The following is a 14,634-nucleotide window of genomic DNA, read 5'->3' as shown; positions in this document are numbered from 1 at the left end:
CTTAACTGGATCTTTTTTTTTTAACCTGAGGAACTATATACTTTTTTATCTTTGTTTATTAGTTAGTCATTTTCATGGCATTTTATGATTCACAAGAGTCTCATTGTATTTTAATCTCAAGTCTAAATCACTGAACTGGTCTGAGTTCAGTCTGGCCTAGAATAAATGTAATATAGTCCCAAAAATATCTGTTAAACTGAACAAAAGTTATTCTAAAGTGGAAGGAAAAGGGAAAGATGAAATTGTATAGAGAGTGATGTGAGTGTATTAGAAATTCTATGGCTAACTTCAATTAAACAAAGGCATGTTAATGATATAAGCAAGTGAAGTTAATTGGATATATATATATATATATATATATATACACACACACATACACATATATACATATACATATACATAAATGCATACATATGCATGCCCCTTCTGGCCCTGTAAATGCAACTCAGGCAAGAGATATTAATATATATATATATATATATATATATATATATGAATGTATAAAAGAACTATGTATATATATAATATATATAAGAATATATATAAAAGAATAATATTGTCCCAAAAATGTTAGTATGGTATTAAGGCATTAAGCCTTATAATTGCATTAGGATTCTTAGGATGTCTCACATAGGTTCTCTCTAAATAACACTAAAGTTTAGGAGAGCACAAGCCTTACAAATTTCATGAACAATAAAAGGGATTTTTGTTCACTATATTAGAGACAAAAGAAAGAAAATGAATGAATGAACGAATGAATGAATGGATAAAGATGGATAGTCCCATTGATCAGAATAAATGAGATAATAGATGAAGGAGAAAAATATAGAAATATTCTATTCTTGTCAGTTTTCTGTACCAAAATGATGAGAAAATGTGTTGGAAGAAAATAGTGAGACATAGTCCCTGGGAGAGATATCTTATAATACTTGAAGGTTAATTATGTGAAAAAACTATATTATTCTCGTTTTGAGTACTAGATTCAGAGACCGGCATTCGGAGTAATAGGTAAAGTCAAAGAGAGTAATATTCCAACTGAATAGAAGGAAACATTTCTTAAAATAATACCTAGAGAGGGTAGAACAAAAATAGTGGAGTAACTCTCCCCAATCTCCCTCCAAATAACTTCAAAATAATGTCTCAAATCAAATTCTGGAGCAGCAAAACCAACAAAAGGTTGTTGTGAAACGATTTTCCAACCCAAAACAACTTAAGAGGTTGGCAGGAAAAGTTTGTCTCAACAGGGTGGAGGTAGGCCCTGGGTACACAGCATAAGCATTATAGATAATGCTTTGAGGGCTTCTGCATAACCAGGGTAGCTTCAGGAGCTCAAAGCAGATGGGGGAAGGTTAGTGAAGATAACTGGTCAGAAGTAAATTATAGGGGAACTCTTTGCTGACACTGGATGCAGGGCCCTGTTACATTGCACATATACAGTTTGGGGTTACAAGAGATGAGGGAGGGATGAGATAGCAGGAGTCTTGATTGTAGTTTCAAGATAGAGAAGAGTGCTTATGATTTCTTACTGTGGGGAAGGGGGTTGGGAAGTGGAGGGAGGTCTTATCCCAGGTCCAGGGTTTAGAGGAGATTGCAGTCTCTTGCCTGAGTTTCATTTACAGGCCCAGAAGGAGCAAAACACTCAAGACTACAGGGTACCATGGATCCTGGTCCCCACTGGGAGAAGGTAGAGCACATAGAGTAGTGGTTTTGGAGTCTAGTGGGACACGGCACAAGCCAGAGGAACATTGACCACACATCTCCTTAAATCATGCCATCTTGGAAATCCGAAAATTTTCAAATTCCCAAGCTATCTCTCTAAATAGCAGCACAAAAAACATGGAGCTTCCGACAGTGGACTTGTATACAAGGGACGGAGCTGAAGATTAACATAAAGTTCAAAGTCAAGAAGTAAACTGGAAACAATGAGCAAACAACAGAAAAAGAACCTGACTATAGAAAGTTATTATGGACACAGGGAAGATTGAGACACAAATCCAGAAAAATACAATGAAATCAAAGCAGCTACATGCAAATCCTCAAAGAAAAATCTGAATTGGATACAAGCCCAAAAAGAATTCCTAGAAAAGCTCAATTTTTTTTAAAAAGCAAGTAAGAGATGGGAAAGAAAAATTCAGAAAGTAAATGAGAGTGATTCAGGCTTGGTAAAGGAAGCACACACACCTACACCCACACCAGCCTACCCACACACAAATACAGAAGAAAATAACACCTTAGAAAACAGAATAGGCCAAATGGTAAAAGTGACAGAAATCCATTAAAGCAAACTCCTTAAAAAGCAGAATTGGCCAAAGTGAAAAAGAGATACAAATGCTCACTAATATTTTCATCCTTAGAAAATTAGAAGTGGGGGAGCAGCTAGGTGGTGCAGTGAGTAGAGCACTGGCCCTGGAGTCAGGAGGACCTGAGTTCAAATTCAGCCTTAGACACTTGACACATGTACTAGCTGTGTGACCTTGGGTAAGTCACTTAACCCCAATTGCCCTGCCAAAAACGAATTAAAAAAAAAGAAAAGAAAATTAAAATCGAGCACATAGAAGCCCATGACTCCATGAGACATCAAGGATCAGTTAAACAAAATCAGAAGAATTTAAAAAAAAATAAAGAAAAAGAAAATGTGAAGTGTTTCATTGGAAAAACAACTGACCTGAAAAAGAGATTGAAAAGAGAGTTTAAGAGTTATTGGACTATCTGTAAAACATGATTTCAGAAAAAAAAAAATCCCAGACATAATATTACAAGAATTTATTAAGAAAATCTGCCATGATGCCTAAACCAGAGGGTAAAAGAGAAATTGAAAGAATCCATTGATCATCATCTGAAAGAGATCCCAAAATGAATATACCCAGGAATATTATAGTCAAATTCCAGAGCTCTCAGATCAAGGAGAAAATATTGCAAATGGCCAGAGAGAAATAATTCAAATATTGTGGAGCCACAGTCAGATCACACAGAGAAAATGAATTTGGAACTCAAAAATTATTTTTAAAAATGAATGTAGAATTACAGTATCATCTACAATCATCTTTTATTATGCGATGTTATGGAAATGCTTGTTTTGTTACATAAATTAAAAAAAATAAATAAATCTTAAACATTGTTTTTCCTGTAATTGAGAAAAATAAAAACATTATTTTTAAAAAAAAATCTATCCAAAAATAGAATAAACTGCAAGGCATAGTAAATTACCACATACTTACACATTCCCTGCTGAGGCCAGATGGCCTCTTAAAAGGCATGTTGAGGGGTGGAGTCAGATTCTTATTCAGGTAAAGGTTGAACTAAATGATTGACCTAGGCAACTAGGTAGTAGACTCAGTAGAGTTCTGGGTATAGAGGTCTGGAAAACTCTAATTCAAATTTGGGCTCAGACACTTATTAGCTGGGCAGCAACCCTGGTCAAGTTACTTAACCTCTGTTCGCATTTATTTAACCCCTTGTAAAATTGACATGAAAACAGAAACAAAACAAGTTGTTAGCTTGTACTACATTTTCAGGCTCACAAGGAGGTTGCTTTCAACATTTGGGGGAGTTGGAGGACACCACCAGAGCAAAACGGTACGTTATAAATGAAGCCAGAATGTTGTTCCAGAAAAACAAAAACCTTATAGATTCAGAACTGATTAAACAATGTATAGATGAATGCACAGCAAAAACCGAAGTCCGATTGCATTATCAGATCCCACATCCAAGGCCAAATCACCTGCCTTCAAAGTCATGAACTTCAAACCCAGGGGAAGCAAAGGAAGCTTTCCAGACCATTATATCTCAAGTCTCAGTAAGAAGTTTCTTAATTCAAGAAATAGGTTCTCTGAATTGTAAGCCAGCAGGGCCCAAGCACCCACTTGATGATGAATCTTTTCTCCTTGACTTAAGCCCAGACATAAGAAAGGAAGGACAAAGAGTATAAAATTTTTGCAATAACTTCTCTTAAACACTCAAAATGTTCGGTTCCTAATCTCATAACACTAATTTATGTTCTTGAATTTGTCAGTGCCCAGTGTCTTGCTAACCCCCCCCCCAAAAGAAAGTTGCTAACCCCCAAAGATCACTCCTAATCATGATTTTAGAAAGTAATATTTTAATAAAAGTCTGAACATAGCAGGAATTGGGTTCAAATTTAAATATGTGTATGTGTGTATATACATATGTGCATATATTATATATATACCCACACGCATATATGTATATATGCACACACTACATATGTATGTGTGTGTCTGTAGGAATAATATAGCCATATACATGGAAGAGGCAGCAGAGGAGAGACATGGCAATACCTGTTAGCAGCTTCTCTTGAAAGTTCTTAAAATTACTATGAAAATCAGGTCCTGGCCTTTGATTTGTACATCTCTGTGGGCTTTGTTTTATGTTTAAGTTATTATTAAGTTTATTATTATTATTAAGTTATATTTAAAATAAGGACTTTTATATTTTAGTTCTATTGATTTCATTTTTGGCTCTCAAGATTGGCTCTTTAATATTCAAGTGGGCTATTTTTGCCTTTAGGGAAGCTAGGTGGTACAATGAATAGAATATTGGTCCTAGAGTCAGGCAACTCATCTTCCTGAGTTCAAATCTGGCCTCAGACACTTGCTGTGTGACCCTGGGCAAGCTACTTAACCCTGTTTGCCCCAGTTTCCTCATCTATAAAAAAGCTAGCAAAGGAAATGGCAAAGTACTCTTGTATCTTTGCCAAGAAAATCCCAAAGGGGCTCACAAAGAGTCAAACATGATTGAAGAACAAATGAAAAACAGCAACAAAATAGAATTAATAATAGTACTTGCCTTCCAGGGTTCTTAAGATCTGATGAGATTTTTTTTTAACAGCAGAATGCTTGGCACATATTAGGCTCTTAATCAATGCTTGTTTCCTTCCTTCTGAGATCCTTAATAACCCTAACATTTAATGAATCTATGATTAGGAAGACCTGTAACGCTATGTTGCCCTAAGTAGTCACAATTTGACAAGTGATATAATGGGAATGGGGTATTGAGAAAGAAAGGAAGTGGGAAAAAAACATTCCATGATTATGGAGCTCTAGCCAAACTCTTTCCCAGGCCCCAAATCACCCTGTCTACTAATCCATCCATTTCTCTCTCTCTACTTGAAGCTTCCTGACCTTGAAAGGCTCATAGGATAAGTCTTCATTTAATCAAGGACCTCAGGAAACCTTATGAATTTAACATTTTCAAATCATACAAAGTTAAGGAGCTGGGTCTTTTTATACACTATGTAGCAGTGGCTTAAGTGGATTATATCACTGGTAGCCATAACCCTTTTTACTAGAACCAGAGTTTTGGTTTCCCAAACCAATACTGTTAATTCCAGAATATCTTTAATTCCATTGAGTTTAATACTTACCAACATAATGGCCCTCTGACTATGAAATTATTCTGACTTTTGAAATCCCAGTGCTGATTAGCTGCCCATATTCTTCATAAGACCAGAATTCATTGTTGTTCAATCATCAGTCGTGTCTGACTCTTTGTGACCCCACAGGTTTCTTTTTTTTTTCACAAAGTGATTGGTCATTTTCTTCTCTAACTCATTTTACATTTGAGGAAACTGAGATGGACAGGGTTAAGTGACTTGCCCAGAGTCACAAAGCTAGTAAGTGTTTGAAGACAGATTTGAACTCAGGAAGATGAATATCCCTGACTCCAGGCCTGGCACACCAGTCACTGTGCCACCTAGTTGCCCACTGACATCATTATTTTTTAATGATTTCCTAGAGAAGAATCTATATGTAGGATGAATTCACTCCTCAACTTTCCATATCAAGGTCCAATATAATTCAGAAGGAAAAAAAAGGTAAATGGACAATTGTGAGTCTGCTGTAATTGCTAGGCTGTTGACCTATTAGCTCTATGGAACCTGTACTCACTGCCTTTGTATCAACTGATGTAGTAGACTGCTAAAAATTTAAGTGACCCGGATCATTCTGTTTACCAAATTAGATTTGAGGGAGATTATAAACTCTTATCTCCTTCATAGTCATGGCTCTAAGAATTCAGAGTAAATTGGATACTATAATGCATAAAATTTTATTATACATTCAGTGTGTAGCTGGCTTTCCAAACCCAAATCAGTTTTGTTCATCTTTATTGGATTTAGACAATACTCAACATCATCCCCAAGTATATGCTTTTCTAGGACCAATTCTTTTGTCTGAATCAGTCTCCACCTCAAAAGTTAAATTCTTGGACAAATAGTCTGTCTATAAAACACACTTCAGGCTTCTTTTGTTCTGCTTTAAGATTGTTTTCTTGAAAACAAGTGATTCAAAAGTTGATCTGTTGCCTTTGTCTGACATGCTTCCTATTGATAACTACTTGTATATCCAGGAGGGATGAGACCCTATTCCCATCCCAATCCTAAAACATTATAAGATGCCCCATCTCACAGATTTGTAGTGCTATCCAAACACTTAACTGCTTTATGTTTAAAATATATTGAAACATACTTCCAGACATCTTGAAAACAAAAATGCAGCCTTATGAGGTCCACCACTGTATTGGGAATCAAGATGGGCTCTTAGCACTTATTCAACTAAGTGCCCTTGAAGAGTTTGACCTTTGTTTCCTTGATTAAATTAGGAGTCCTTGATGACCTCCTTGCCTCAAGGGAAAGTCTAGTTTAAATGGACTTGAGTGGCATGTTTGTGACTTCAGAGGCTTTTAGACCACATGGGTTTAAGTTGCATTTTTCTGATGATTTTAGGTCACGTGGGTGAGTCGCATGTGTGACTCACCTTTTGACCCTAAACAAGATATATAAACACAGAGGTTGGCTTTCCCTTTTGGAGCTCTGAGCCACAGCAGGAGTGGTACATGACTCTAGGCAAGCCGTTGTCATGAGCTCCCCAGCTTTGAAGAAAACCCAGATGTTGATGCTTCTCTGGTAACTGTATGTTGTGATTTTTGTCAGGCAGAAATGTATCTGTTGATTTGTGTTTATTTGCTCTGTTTGTATTTTCTCTGAAGCTCAGGGTGCTGGCTTTTCCCCCTGAACTGAGTGAATGATATTTGTATGCTGGATTAAAGTAAGATTGTTACCCCCTTAACGTTGCTTTCCTTAGTAAAGCAGATCAAAAGAACTTGGGCTTGCAGCATTCTTGTTGTTGGGCTTGTGTTGGTTTTTCACCCCCACAGCAGCTGCTATTGCTGCTGTTGAAACAACCACAGTCATGAATTTTTGTAAATTGATTTCTTTATCTAGAAAACTAAAATCCAAGTTCACAAGAAGAAAAATATTCTAAATCTGGATGAAGTTGTTACCCGGAGAGCTGAAAACATGAATTCAATGAACTTTTACTTAAAGCGCATGGGCATCTTCCTGTATCACCTTTATTTAGCACACAAGTATTTGTGGGGTTATGTTTACCATTATTATTATTAATTACTACTGTAAAAAAAATCACATTTCTATAGCATTTGATAAAAATAAAAGCTAGCATATATAGAACATATTTAGGTTTACAAATAACTTTTTATATGTTTGTCAACCCAAATTCAAGAGAAAACAGCCAATGTAGCAAAACTAAAGTCTTTAATAGGGGCAAATAAATTGCAGCCCAGGGTGCCCTGCAGGAAGTGCAGGAGTACCTGAGGGCAGGGCTGGGAACAGGGTTTGTATAGGGTACCAAGGCAGAATGAAAGGCCAAACTGCAGGTGGGAGGGGTTAGACCTAGGGAAAGGAGCTGCAGGTGCTAGGGGGTTGAGACATTCAATGGTTTCACAAGGTAAGTTGTTTTGCTACTGTTGAAAGTACTGAAAGTCTGTAAAGCTTGGGAATCCTGGTAGGGGGGCAGGGTAAAGTTTGGACATTTATAAAATAATCAGAAGCTGGGAGTGATAACGTGTGGTCAACCTTAGGCAATTCATGGGTCTGGCCTTGGGGACAAGGTCTGATTCAGTCAACTGAGTTTGACTTGTTCTATCATTTTTTTCCCTCTTTTACATGTATTCTCAGTATTGTAAGACTGGTAATACTATATCCTCATTGTATATATGAAGAAAGTGAGACTCAGGAAGGCATGCAAGTTTAATATGAGGTAATCTTCTGTTGTGATAGCCTAAAAATTTAAGGTGATCTTGGACTCTATACATTAAAAGAAGAATAGCTCCCTGAAGTACAGAGGCAGTAGTCCTATTGTACTCTGCCCTCTTTGGGGGCATCATCTGGAATACTGTGTTTAATTCTGGGCACTATGGTTTAAGGACATGGATAAACTGGATAGTGGTCAGAGGATAGCAACCAGGACAGCGATAGTTCTTGTGTCCATGTCAAAAGAGGATCCGTTAAGGAATATGAATGTTTAAGCCTGTAAAAGATATGGCTCAAGGGGGTCATGATAGCTTTGTTCAAGTGTCTGAAGAAATATCATGTGGAAAAGGGATTAGACTCTTTTTGTTTGGTCCCGGAGGGAAGAACCAAGAGCAATGAGTGGAAGTTTCAAAGAGGCATATCTAAGCTTAATGTTAAGGGAAAAAAAACTTTCTAATAATTAGAGTTGTCAAAAAGTGGCATGGGCTCTCTCAGGGGCTGCTGGAATCCACTTGTCAGGGATGCTATATTGTCAGTTACTTTCATGGAATGGATTGGACATGATCATTACCTAGGTACCTTCAAGCTCACGACTTCTGAGATTCTTATGGCTAATAAATATTTCAAGTAAGATTTGGACCTTTATCTTCCTGAGTCCAAGGTATTAAAGGTGTGCATATGTACAATTTTTGGAGGTCCAAGTGGGCAGGACCCTACATGGTAAAATCTCAGCTTAAGTCTGAGGGTATCTAAGGGTATGATGGTAGAAGGTGATGTTGAAACATTCAAGGTATTAATTATTGACTCAGGTAGACCAGAGAAGGAAAGAAATATAAAAGAAAAGATAATATATAAAAACTACTTAAAGCTACTTCTAGGGAGTAAAGGGAGATTGGGAACTAAAGAGAAAATGAGGATTTGTTTCAGTAACTTGAAAGAATAGAATAGGAGGGAGAGATTTTTTACTTTAGGGTCAGTTCAGTTGCTTTTCAGTTATATCTTCTGAGTCTTCGTGATCCCTTTTGGGGTTTTCTTGGCAAAGATATTGGAGTGGTTCACCATTTCCTTCTCCAGTTCCTTTCACAGATGAAGAAACTGAGGCAAACAAGGTTAAGTCACTTGCCCAGGGTCACCCAACTAGTAAGTATCTAAGGCTAGATTTGAACTCATGAAGAATCTTCCTGAGTCTAGGCCCAGCACTCTATCCACTTTGCTGCCTACTTGTTTTTTTAGGATTAGGACCAACATTTTCAATTGATCAAACAAAGGAAATAGAAGAAGTATATTCTGTCTCAGAACTATTTTCAGGGAAGTTGAATTGTGATAATCCTATAATATTCATTAATTGAATATTGGCTGCGTACACGTACTTGTGGGAATACCTAATGATATGTCACATTCTTACCAGTTCTCACAAAGTTGTGTTAGGTTTTTTGACCACTGAACCATACTCTTGGAGAGTTATTGATTAAGGCTTAAGTAAACCTTTGCCACATTTTTACATTATAAAATGCTCAAGTTAATCTGTGTCTCTAGGGTTATGATTACATGAATTAATGAGAGCCAAGAGAGGTATGTCATCTTAATTGGTTACAGAGAGACTCACCAAAAATAAACAAACCTAAAACTTTCATATGCATAAAAAAATTGAGGATATGCTTAGGCCCAATATTGTGTAGACTAGTCTTCCATCTTTCAAAGACTAGTGGACCATAGAATGGTCATCTACCTCATAAATATTCTAGAATGTTCCTGAGGACCCAGATAAGATAGCAAGTTGATCTGAACCCTTTTTGAGAACTTTTGCCTACATCAATGACTTAGTAAACATGAGGAATGCTAGCTATGGAGTTAAGGCCTGAATTTCCTAGGGGCACATTCTAGTCCAGCAGAGAACAAATCTGGATTCATGAAAGATAGAGGAACTTTCATAATGGTAAAGGACCAGACCTCAGATGCTTGCTAGCTATGTGGCCCTGGGCATTTTACTTAACCCTGTTTGCTTCAATTACCTCATATATAAATGAGCTGGAGGAGGAAATGGCAAACCACTCCGGTAACTTTGCCAAGAAAACCCCAAAATGAGGTCACTAAGAGTGAAACATGACTGAAGCAACCCAATGACAATAACAATGACCCCCTTCTATAAAAGAAGTTAATGGGAGAGGATCTCCTTTATCAAACTTTAGATAGTGGGCTGTGTGTTTTACACTCAGAGCTGGAATAGGAGAATAATCCTGGTACAGAATATTATGCTTATTAATACTGATCTTTCCCCATTAGAATGTTAATCTCCTTTCTTTAAGTGCCTAATATGTGCCAGAAACTGTAGTATACCCTTTACAAATATTATCTCAGTCACTTTTCAGAACAACCCTGGGTGGCAGCTCCTATTGTCCTGATTTTCCAATGAAAGGAACTGAAGCAGAGAGAGGTTAAGTGATTTGCCCAGGACCATGTGGATAATGGGTGTCTGAGTCTAGATTTGAACTCAAATTTTGCTGAAGGCCCAGTGCTCTCTCCATTGGGCCACCTAGTTGCCCACGAGGATAGGGATCATCTTTTTTTTCCCTTCTATTTGTATCCCCAGCACTTATCCCAGTGCTTGGTACATGGCAAGTGCTTAATAAATGCTTGTTGACTCTACTGAATCTTCACAATAAATATCATTAATGCTCATACTAAAAAATAGCAAAGGACCAGAGATTATGAAGTATTATCACTACTATATCTTTGTTTTCTTCCATACTACCTCTCACTGATAATCTAAATCTCCCACTCTGAAACTCTGAGGTTAAAACAGATCCTGCAGCTGTTTGTACTACTTACTGCTGTGTTAATTACCATCAATTAGTTTATATTCCTTATTAGAGATAGTGTTCCAATTGTATCCTTACTCTACCAAGTCTCTGGAGGGTGATGGTCTCCTTAAAAAGTTTTCTGCTTTCATTTCTCCACATTATATAAATATCTTTCCTACTGTTGATCTTTCTGTCTCTTTGTGTCTGTCTCTGTCTTTGTCTCATATATACATATGAACACTTAAATGAGGAAGAAAAAAACCACCCTAAATAAATCTAAAGTACATTCAGGTCAGATTCCCTGTGCTATAGAAATCTCCTTTCTCATCTGACAGCAATTTGCCCATCAAGCCCCAGAAACCTCTTCATCCTGGAATTCACATCTCAGAAGTAATCTCCCTGCTCCCCTCTAATTGAATGACTTATCCCAGAACCTCCATTTATGAAGGCCAATTTTCTCACCAGCCTGTAATCCAGACATGTTCATCATGGCCCAGCTCTAGAATCTGAATATCTTTACCTTTTCCCCCTTTTCAGCTTCATATGCTATTTTCCCTATTAGAATGTAAGCTTTTTTGAGGGCAGGAACTATCTTCGTTTTTTTTTGCTTGTATTTGTATTTCCAGCACTTAGCATAGTTCCTAGAACATAGTAAGCACTATTAAGATTGTTGGCTGACTGGCTTCTGTGCTCAGGAACAAATTAATCTTGGTATGACATTAATTAATGGTGTGATCATAATCAAGTCATGGATTCATTTAATTATTTAGATTCATATAATTTTATATTGAAAGGAATCATACAGGTTATCTAGTCCAGTGCCGTAATCCTACATGTGAGAAAAATATGGTCCAGAAATATTAAATAATTCCCCAAGGTTATTTTGTAATTGGCAGAGCTGGGGCTTCTTACTTTGAATAGAATTTTTTGATCATTTGCTTATTTTGTTTTTACTACAATACATCGTATCTTATTTTTTAAACAGAACTGATTCCTTTTTGTCTTTTATATTAAATAATAAATCAAAATAAAGAAGGAATTTTTTTATAAAGGGTCAAGAATCCATGATCTGTAAATACTTGATCAAACCTGTGTAACTTCTCAGAGAATAATAGTTTTAAAAAGTGACTTTAAGGTTCATCTAGTTCAACCTTTTACCCCATGCAATATCTCCTTTGAAACATTCGTGACCAGTAATCCTCAGGTTTTGGAAACATTCCAGACAAAGAAACAAGGAATTTATAAGATGAGCCACTTAATTTTTAGGCAACACTAAATATTATGTCATTCTTCCACTAGGTCTAAAATGACTTCCATGCAAGTTACATTCATTGCTTTTAGTTGTCTTTCGGAACTACAGAAAAGAAAGAAATCCTCTCCTAATCAATATCCCTTAACATATCAAGGCTAATAATTATGGATTTTTCTTCTTTAGGCTAAGATTATAGCCTTTACATTTTCCTCAAATAACACAATTTTAAGATTCCTTAACATCTTGGTCACCCTCTTGCACAAGACCCAGTTCTTGGTATACTAATGTAGAAATGACTGTGGCTTACTAAATATAGGAAATTCCTAGTATGGGAAGTTCTTCCACAAACACAGATGAGCAGATCATATGATAGATTTAGAGCTGGAAGGGACTTTGGAAGTCATTTAGTTCAATCCTCTAATTTTAAAGATGAAGAAAAAAACTGAGGCACAGAGAGAATAAGTGATTTGGGCAGAGTGACCCCACTAGTGAGTATAAACAAGATTTGAAACCAGGTATCCCTGAAATCCATTCACTCTGTCCCAGAGTCTCAAAATATTTCTAACATCATAGCTAAAAGTTCTAGTGTTTTGTGAGGCATATAGTTTTCTCCACAAAGTCCTACTCCAATATCTTATCATGTTGTAGAAGTGACTCCTGTTTTTCTGAAAAGCATACCAGTGAAGCACTAGCTATGAAAGGCCAAGTCTGCTTTCTGAGGATGAGTGTAATAAGAGGGACTCGAGATTGGCAATCAGTGATGAATGCCTCTAGGTTCACCATGATGGAAGTATTGATAAATTGGGTACTATCCAGATAAGGTCAATCAAGATGGTGGAGAGTCTTTGAGTCTAGATCATATGAGACGGGGTTGAAGGCATTTTGTATTTTTGGAGAAGAGAAAATTCAGGGGGCTAAAGTTTCTATATTAAAATATCCAAAAGACTCATGTGGCAGAGAGATTAGACTTTGTCTTTTTTGCTCCAGTAGGTAAAACCAGGAAAAATGAATAGAAGTTGCAAAGAGCCAAATTTAGGTTAGATGTCAGGAAAGGAAAACAAAGCAAAATTAAAAACAAACTATTTCCTAACAATCAGAGTTATCCTGTAGTGGAATGGGTTATGTGGAACGTTCTCTTTCTGGTCTGTCTTCAAACAATGAGCCCTGAAGTCCCTTCCAGGCCTCCAATTCTGAGATTCTATGTCTAGACATAATCTAAAACATGTCCCACATTACAGGAGAGGTGCCTGTATGAGAACTAGCATGGTGCTGTGAGAAGATAGCTGACCGTAGCATTAGAACAATGTCTGACACATAGTAGGCATTTAATAAATCTTTATTGACTGACCTTAGATTCAAGAAGGCCTAGATTCAAATCTTACCTCTGATGTATATTATTTCTGTTACCATGGACAAGTCATTTAATCTCTCTACATCTTAAGTAACTCACTAAATCAATTCGTTATAGGCCAGTTCCCTCTTCTGCATCAGTGTTCTTTGAGTGCATAAAATCCTAGATCAGACTCATGGAACTTAAAGTCAAGAGAGCTCATAAGATTTTCCTCATTTTACAAGTGGCAAAGGCAAGATGAGAGGTTCCATCTTGCCTCCTATGCCAACATTTTTGTTTTTTTTTTAACTTTCCTAGACTATCTCTTGACTGTGATAATTGGGGTAATTATACCAGGGGATAGCACTTGGATGAGTAAAGCTTTGTGATTGTTTATAAGCAAATAGTAGAAGGCAATTGCTTTTCCAAATAGACTCTATTTCTCTTATGAGTATGACTTAAGAAACATCCCTTAAATAGATAATACTCAAAGCGGCCCCACATCTCACTATGTAGTTTATAGAAATGCAAACACAAAACATCCCAAGGAGGTGTACGCCAGAGGAATTGTCATTCAAGGGAAATTTGATAAGATGAGTATAATAGCCATAAAATCCTAATTGTTCCTTCAACCATAACATGCTCTGATTCTCCTTCTCCCCTGTGAATTAATAGTTACAACCAACTGACAGCTTAAAAATAGTTCACACTCAAACTGTGATCTGCTCTGAAGTTGTTAGCATGAGGTAATGATCTTTTATTTTATTTATTTTTTTTACTTCCATCTCTTCATTTTTTTCTAAGTGGTAAACATATAAAGGTCATCACTGTTTGTTTAGGAACCATAAAGCTTTGCTGCTGTGCTGATGTAGATCCAACAGAGAGCTCACAAGTTAATTACAAACTTGTTCCCCAGGGCTATTAAGAACTCACCTGTGCAAAATAAGGAAACAAACTATACTGGGTCATGTTAGTCCCTACTGTTGCTACATGTTTGTGGGGGAAAGGCCAACATTTTATTTAATTCAACTCAATAAGCATTTGTTAAGTACCTACTATGTGTCAGGCTTACCAAAACCCAAGGAGATACATAGGAGAGATAGTGAGCCTTAAAACCAGAAAGATTTGGGTTCAAGGGCTGCTTCTGATACATTCTTGCTCTTTGACACTAGGCAATGCACTT

At 36.8% G+C, this 14,634-nt stretch overlaps 1 pseudogene; it reads left to right on the top strand.

Annotated features, from left to right (window-relative positions):
* Window positions 1-3,468: 3,468 nt before the first annotated feature.
* On the top strand, window positions 3,469-3,812 carry LOC118849174 (annotated as a pseudogene).
* The last annotated feature ends 10,822 nt before the right edge of the window (window positions 3,813-14,634 follow it).

This window comes from Trichosurus vulpecula, chromosome 4 (genome assembly GCF_011100635.1).
Source record: "Trichosurus vulpecula isolate mTriVul1 chromosome 4, mTriVul1.pri, whole genome shotgun sequence".
NCBI classification, from domain to species: domain Eukaryota; kingdom Metazoa; phylum Chordata; class Mammalia; order Diprotodontia; family Phalangeridae; genus Trichosurus; species Trichosurus vulpecula.
This window is presented reverse-complemented; position numbering and strand designations above follow the sequence as displayed.